The following is a 7666-nucleotide window of genomic DNA, read 5'->3' as shown; positions in this document are numbered from 1 at the left end:
CAATCTGTGTGGGATAACGTTTTCTAGCACAGAGACTTCAAGGGTATATGGGTGTAACATGCTGATAACTATTGCTACAGTGTGGTCTTTGGAATATTTTAATTTATATTCACGAAGACATAAATAATGCTCATACAAATCACTAGTGTTTCCTTTTAGAGTGTAGAGTTATGTAACTTGGTTATTTAACCTTAATATTAAAGGAGTGTATTTCCTGGCAATTCATTTCTATTTCTTTTTGTTTTCTGAGTGCCTTGGTGGAATGGGATTACTAAGTAATCTTAGAGGCAGAAGCTAAGCACAGAATAATTTCTAGAGAGAGAACCCTGGAGGAAGAAATGCAGAATTCTGGAGGTCACACACTGTACCGAAGACTGGACTTATGGAGATGTATGGGGACAGGCAAAGGATGGAGGGACAGTTTTCCTGGCAAATCAGAGCAGATAGCATTCTGGGGAAAAGGTCAGCCATGTCTCCAGATTGTCACTGTGAGAACTGCTGAATACCTTTTCTGCCAAACTGCGGGTAAGCTGCACATCGATAAGAACTTATTTTTTGAGCAGTTTCTTTGGCAGGTGCTCAACAAAGAGCAAAGGGTAGAAGTGGAACTGTGAATTAGAATAAAGAAGGGTTCAGGCTGCGGTGTGTACTAACGGTAGCACAGCACATTTATCATATGGGAAATCAAGGCAAAAGCAAACAAAACAACCAAGGCTCTAATCATGCAAGAGTATAAACCCTCCACCAGAGGGTTCCTGGCCATCCTTCGTTGGTTTGTTTGCAAGGGTGTGTACATGTATGGTGCATATGTCTGCGTGTATGCACATTTGTGTGTGTGGGGACACACATGTGTGAAGGCACATGTGTGCACTGGTGCTCGTGCATGCAGAGGCCAGAGATGAGAGTGATGTGCTGTCTTCTACCACTCTTCATCGTGGCTACTGAGACTGAGTCTCTCACTGAACACTGAACCAGGAGTTGATTCGGGTACTCCAGCTGGCCGGCTTTCTCTGGGGATGTCATCTCTGACCCCTGAGCTCCAGGATTATAAGCAGTCTGCCAGGCCCAGGGCATTTATGTGGGTGCGAGAGATCTGAGCTCTGGTCCGCATGCTTAGTGCCTTGCCCACTGAGCCATCCCCCCAGTCCTGCCATCCCCTTTTCCACACATTTCTACATAGTTTAAATAAATCATGGCGTGTGTATAATTTTCCATCATGCTTTGTAAATCTGACATTAGTGTGGATATGAATACTTATAAGCAGAATTCTAAGATGAAGAAGTAAACCTTTTATGTTCATATTTTCACTTTTACTCACAAATGCCGTTGTTCCTGGAAGCAGTCGTAGACTTGTGTGTGTGGAGCTTGCCTGGATTTTGCTCTCAGAACTGAAGTTCCGTGTATATTGAAGGACAAAAATACGACAAACCATTCAGCACCTTTGGGTCACTTTTCCTTTCTTGAGACAGGGTCTCACTATGTTGCCCTGGCTGGGCTGGAACTCACCGAAATCCGCCTGCCTCTGTCTCCCGAGTGCTGAGATTAAAGGTGTCACCACACCTGGTCTTTGTGTCACTTCTTAGAACGTGGAAAGTGGTTATATCTTCTCCTTCAGCTTTGTCAGGCACAAGTATCTTATTGTATTTTGAACACATTGGATTCACTCTTAATTCCATGGGAATCTGATTGTACAAGTCTGTGGTGGTATTGTGTTCCCCAAAATATTGTGCACCCTAATAAACTTATCTGGGGTCAGAAAACAGAATAGCCACTAGATATAGAGGCCAGAAAATGGTGGCACACACACCTTTAATCCTAGCATTCCAGAGGCAGAGATCTGCCTGGATCTCTGAGTTCAAGGCCACACTGGAAACAGCTAGGCATGGTGACACACGCCTTTAATCCCAGAAAGTGAGCCTTTAATCCCAGGGAGTGATGGCAGAAAGCAGAAAGGTATATAAGGTGTGAGGACCAGAAACTAGCATTTGGTTGGTTAAGCTTTTAAGGCTGAGATTCATTCTGGATGAGGACTGAGAGGCATCCAGTCTGAGGAAACAGGATCAGCTGAGGAATTGGTGAGGTAAGGTTGGCTGCTGCTTGTTCTGCTTCTCTGATCTTCCAGCATTCACCCCAATACCTGCTCCAGGTTTGTTTTTATTAATAAGATCTGTTAAAATTCGTGCTACACAAGTCTACATGAAAAGAAAGACTACATTTCCTTCCAATTGAGGCATTTTCTAGAATTGAAGCTTCACTGCTTGAATTTCACCATCTTTTTAACTTCCTATGTACTGATTTAAGTACAGAGTCAATTATTTATCAAACAAAAGGACAAAACTGAGTAGGCACAGTGCTGACATGGAACGTACAGATTGTGTTTAACATTGGGATGTAAACTGTCTTAGAAGTGGCTACTAGACAATATTCAACATAGAAGACTAAGAGATTTTAAAACATGATGATGTGGTTACTTGCATGACATATAAATATGGATAATTGTGTAACAGGCACAGCACTTGCTATGACTTACACATTTGTTGCTATAAGATGTAGGATCAATTACAGAGGGGAACGTTCCAGTTTTACTAAGTTTAGGAAATGTTTTCAGGGAATTATCTTCAGGGAAGCTGGCAGGGGAGCCTAGGGTAAACTAGAAAGCACATCTTTTATCTCTCTCTCCATGCTGGTGGCATCCTGGTGCATTGGATTCCTGGGTAAAGGTACAACCACTGCACACATCTCTCTGCTCCCTCTGAGTCTGTCATTCTCTTGTAATTTGGGGGGTCCTAAGTTCCAACTCTGGGTTTGACCTGGTTCCTATACTAGAATTTCTGAAGTCTTCTTCTATCTGCAGTACTCAATTCCCTTCTGATCTCAACTCCTTTGGGTCCTAGATAGCAACCTGTCCCCAAAGCCAGAAAGACCTACACTAGATTCCAGATTACCCGACTGTAATGACTTACCAGCAAGCACCAGTGTCTCTCATAATACATCAGATAAATAAAGTTTGATTAAACTCAAGAAGCCAAGGTTACAATGCTTACCAGTCATTAACTCACCTTGAGGAAGCCAATTACTCAACAGTCACTCTTTTAAGACATCTTTGTGTTAGTGAACTATACTTCCAAAAGACCTTTCCCCTCATCTTGTCTTCGTCATTTTGAAAGATCAAATGAATCTGCTTTAAAAAAATAGAATTTAAACTTTTGTAACTCAAGGTTTTATGTGTCTACAATAGGAAGTAGCAAAGAACCCTTGGTATGGAAGTCTAAAGAACGCTCAGATGGCACAGTGATTTCATCGAAGTGCAGGATTTGCTCAGCCTGTGTCACCATCTCTCTTATTTGTAGATCAATGTTGGATCAAGTGAATATATATGTTTGCTGATAGATTGTCTGGGAACTTTCTAAGAAATATGATTTCTGTATCCTGCTTATCTTGAGTTCCTTTAGGGCTAACCAGTTTTCTTCTTACAGCATCTACTTAGATTTTTAGGCAATGCCATATTCCTCTTTTAAGTAATTTATGGGATACACATTTATGAAATTGTGTGAATTCCTAGTTAAATATAATACCTTTAAACAATGAATAAATATTTAGCACTAAATGCAATAAAATTGATCATTATTAATCCTGGTAAGTATTAATAATAATTGTTGCAAAGTATTAGTATTTAAATAAATGCTATGGAATTGAAACAGTTTTTATAAATCTCCAAAACTGTGTCATTTTGTATACTATATATGAAACTTGGTTTTGCAGTAGTTGGATTGGTCCTCGGAACTTCTGGCACCAGGCAAGTCCTCCATCATCCTCGGTCATTTCTGAAGTTTTATTTTGAGACAGGGACTGGCTAAGTTGTTCAGGTTGGTCTTGAACTTGCTTTGTGGCCCAAGCATGGTGTGAACTTGTGCTCTTTCCACCTCAGCCTACAAAGTAACTAGGGTTGCTAGCCTGAGACCCGGCTTTTTTTTTCTTACTTTCCCACTTATTTCAACATACAAAGTTAGCCAATCCCTCACACATTGTTAAAACCTATAAGAAACTTCCATAGCTACAATCACTGTTTAATAATTGTCAAAGTCTTGCTTATAACTTTACAAAAAGAATTGATTGAGGAAGGCAAACAGGACCTTTTTCAGAAAACAAATTTGAATAGTCATTTGAGATAGTAAACATTTCCCAAAAGTATAAAATTAGTACCACTCCAAATCTTGACACTATTAAAAGCTCCTACAAAAGTAGTTTTATGACATGTAAGTATAACTGTTGCAGATAAATGGGAATGGAACCATCAATGAAAACCCCATTACATATTAAACTCAGACAGTTTTTTGTTTTTTTTTTTTTAAGGAAGAAGTTTCCTTGAAATAAATCCCTCTAGTAAAATGTTAAAATTCTGACTAGAACTAGTTAGGACAGGACTCTCCAACAGTGTTTTAAAAGCCTAGAGAAACAGATTTCATTTTCACAGCATTAAAATATACAGTTACCACTGACAGCTTCTCTGGCCTTGATTAGAATACACATATTTACATTTCAAGTAAAGTATTCATTCCATTGATTTATGATGAAAGACATTTAACACTAGTTTGTGCCAGTTCATAGTCATGCTTGTAAAGTACTTTTGGTGTACAATGTTTTAAAGAAGGCACTATTAGCTTCTGAAGTTCAAAGAGGACTTGAAAATTTGCAATTAAATGACCCAGAAAAAAGGCATAAACGTGGCCAAAGTAAATGAGCATCTGTCTCAAAAAGGGGGAAAAAAGCAAATAGTCAATAAATGCCAGCAGCATGTTCAGCCTCGCTAGCAGTTAAATGTCAGCAGGAGCGAGCAATTATATTCCTATCATGAGCAAAATGTAACGACTGAGTACACAGAGTGCTTTCAAGGCTGTAGTTATATACTGATGAACTGTGAATAGATTAAATATATAGAACCTTTAAAAAGTCATGTAACTTTTTTTAATGTTCAGATGTCCTTTCTCCTAGCCACAGCAGTCCTACTTTTAGGAATGCTGAATTATAAAAGCACACAAAGCTGTAAAAATGCAAATTTTCTGTGATACTTAATTCCAATAGACAGGGTCTCACTATGTAGCTCTGGCTGTCCTGGAACTCACTCTGTAGACCAGGCTGGCCTCGAACTCACAGAGATCTGCCTGCCTCTGCCTCCCGAGTGCTGGGATTAAAGGAGTGTGGTACCACGCATACCTAGTATCATTTTTTTTTAATTTAAGGATTAACATTGCTAATAATATATTCATATTATTGAATTCTATGTATCATTCAAAATAGTACAAAGATTAATTGGCTTATAAGGAAAACATTGCATGACATATTATCAAATTTAAAAATGGACCAAATGCACAGCTAATACCAGTGCTCATTCTCAGACATATCTCTATGTGTCTTCCTGGCTTCCTCACAAGCTTCTCTTCCCCAGTTCTCAAAAATATTCCTTCAAAAGTAAATTCCTGAGAGAAATGACCATCTCAAGGTAAAGAGTCACTTCAAATATGGTCAAACAAGGCACAAAGATGAGGACAAAGAAACTGTAGCTTTCAGAAATAAACTCAAGCTCTTTAGACAGGCTTCTGAGACATATGTTATAAAATTATGCTTCGTATTATTAAATAAATGAAATAAAACTTTGACAGAATGTCTGTACAGAATGTCTGTCTAAGTCTGAATGAGGATCTGTGAAGCGCCTAGACAATAAAAATATAATAATTGAAATGAGTAAATAGCCCCCAGTGGGTGGACTTTGCAGCAGATTAAACACAGCTGAAGAGAGAATTAATGACCTCAAAGGCCAATCGTCACAAAGAAATGATACAAAATGTATCACATTTTGATAAATGTGATACAATGAGCTTCCGAATGTGAGACAAGAGAAAGATGGGTGGAGAAGAAATATGTCTAACTGTGGCTCCAAGATGAAAAGAGGGAGAAAAGGGAAACACAGGAACTAAATCACTGAAAAGTGTTTTCCTCTAGACTGAATCTGAAGCAGAGTGAAAAATCAGGCAGCATAGAAACTAAGCAAATCCACCACTAGATTAAACCATGTACAATTGCACAGCAGAAGACCAAGAGCAGACCCCTACAGGAGACCAAGACAGATCCCTACAGCAGACCAAGACAGATCCCTACAGGAGACCAAGAGCAGATCCCTTCAGGAGACCAAGACAGATCCCTACAGGAGACCAAGATAGATCCCCACAGGAGACCAAGAGCAGATCCCTACAGGAGACCAAGAGCAGATCCCTTCAGGAGACCAAGACAGATCCTCACAGGAGACCAAGAACAGATCCATAAAGAGAAACATTGCCTTTTACCACTCCACGAGCTGATGTGTTTTTCTCTTGACAACAGGAAGAAATCCAGGAGAATGTAAACTGGCATGCTTAATGTATGAAAGAAAAACTTTTCTCAACCTAAAGCTCTATGCCTAGAAAGAAAATTGTCTTTTCTTCATGAAGCTGACATTGTCAAGCCATCAGGAAGTGAGTCAGTGGAGTTTGCTGTTAAGCAGATATTTGCCAAAGGAAACTCTCAGCCAGCCCTGCTAGAGATTGAAGAAGGATAATCTCACATTCGTTTGAAATGCACACAGAGGAAGAAGTACCAAGAAAATATGACAAACTTAAATTTCTATGCACCTACTAATACAAAAGCAAAAATCTGTGTGGTTAGTTTTGACCAATGAGACAGAAACAGAAAGCTAGCATAAAGATATTGTTTCAGACGACAGCTCAGTCTTCTCCATTTTCTTCATGCTTTTCTCATCCCTGTTGGCACTGATGGCTGGACAAGGAGAGGATCTTAGGGACTTGACTGCACAGTGCGGGAGAGGCTGGGTCACATAGAGGCTGCAGAGTGGAGACCTCCCCGCAGACCTTGATTGTTCACCCCTAAGCTGTTCACAGATCATTGTGAATCATTACTTTCTCTCTTCTGGAAACCACTGCCTTGGGAGTCTGTTTCTTTCACCAAAACTTGATCTTAGCTAATCTGCAGTGAGTTTACTGAAGTCACAGAAGTAGATACTTCTGCAAAGGAAGGAAAAAATAGCCTCATTGCTTCCCTCACCCCCATGTGCTCCGGAGATATTACCGTAACACTTAGGCAATCAACACGAGGGAAGAGAAAGTACTTCCGTCAAATGGCAAGCGGTGCTGTGTGGCATATGTTTTCTTAATCTGTGTTTCTGTGCCTACACGCATCTGATTAGCCAGTTAGGAAGGAAACGGGCTATTAGAAGATTAATTTGGTTCATTTAGACTTCCTCTCTCTCTTGCCTCCTTTAAGTACTTAATATCTGTGGAAATTGCCAAATGGTCCATTTGTGCTTAATGCCTTCTATAGGAACTTTAATTGATTAAAAAGAATATTCCTGAGCAAATACAGATATTTTGGTTCCCATACTAGCCCATCTGAATACAGTCTGTCTGCATCCCTTAGCAACTGGCTTTGTTTCTGAGGCTTTTGCTGTTGTTTTTCAATCCAGCCAGGAGTCCCATGGAGAAATGCTGACGTGCAAAGACTTGCTGGGTGACATAAGGAAAGTTTCAGTGGAAAACAAAAGGCTGGTGACCTCACTAACTGCTCTTTCTGATGCTGTCTCTGAAGGTAGCAGGTCCTGGCAGACATCGATTCTTGA

This window comes from Peromyscus californicus, unplaced genomic scaffold, assembly GCF_007827085.1.
Source record: "Peromyscus californicus insignis strain IS unplaced genomic scaffold, ASM782708v3 Scaffold_8__1_contigs__length_139910024, whole genome shotgun sequence".
NCBI classification, from domain to species: Eukaryota; Metazoa; Chordata; class Mammalia; order Rodentia; family Cricetidae; genus Peromyscus; species Peromyscus californicus.
Note: the sequence above shows the minus strand (reverse complement) of the source record.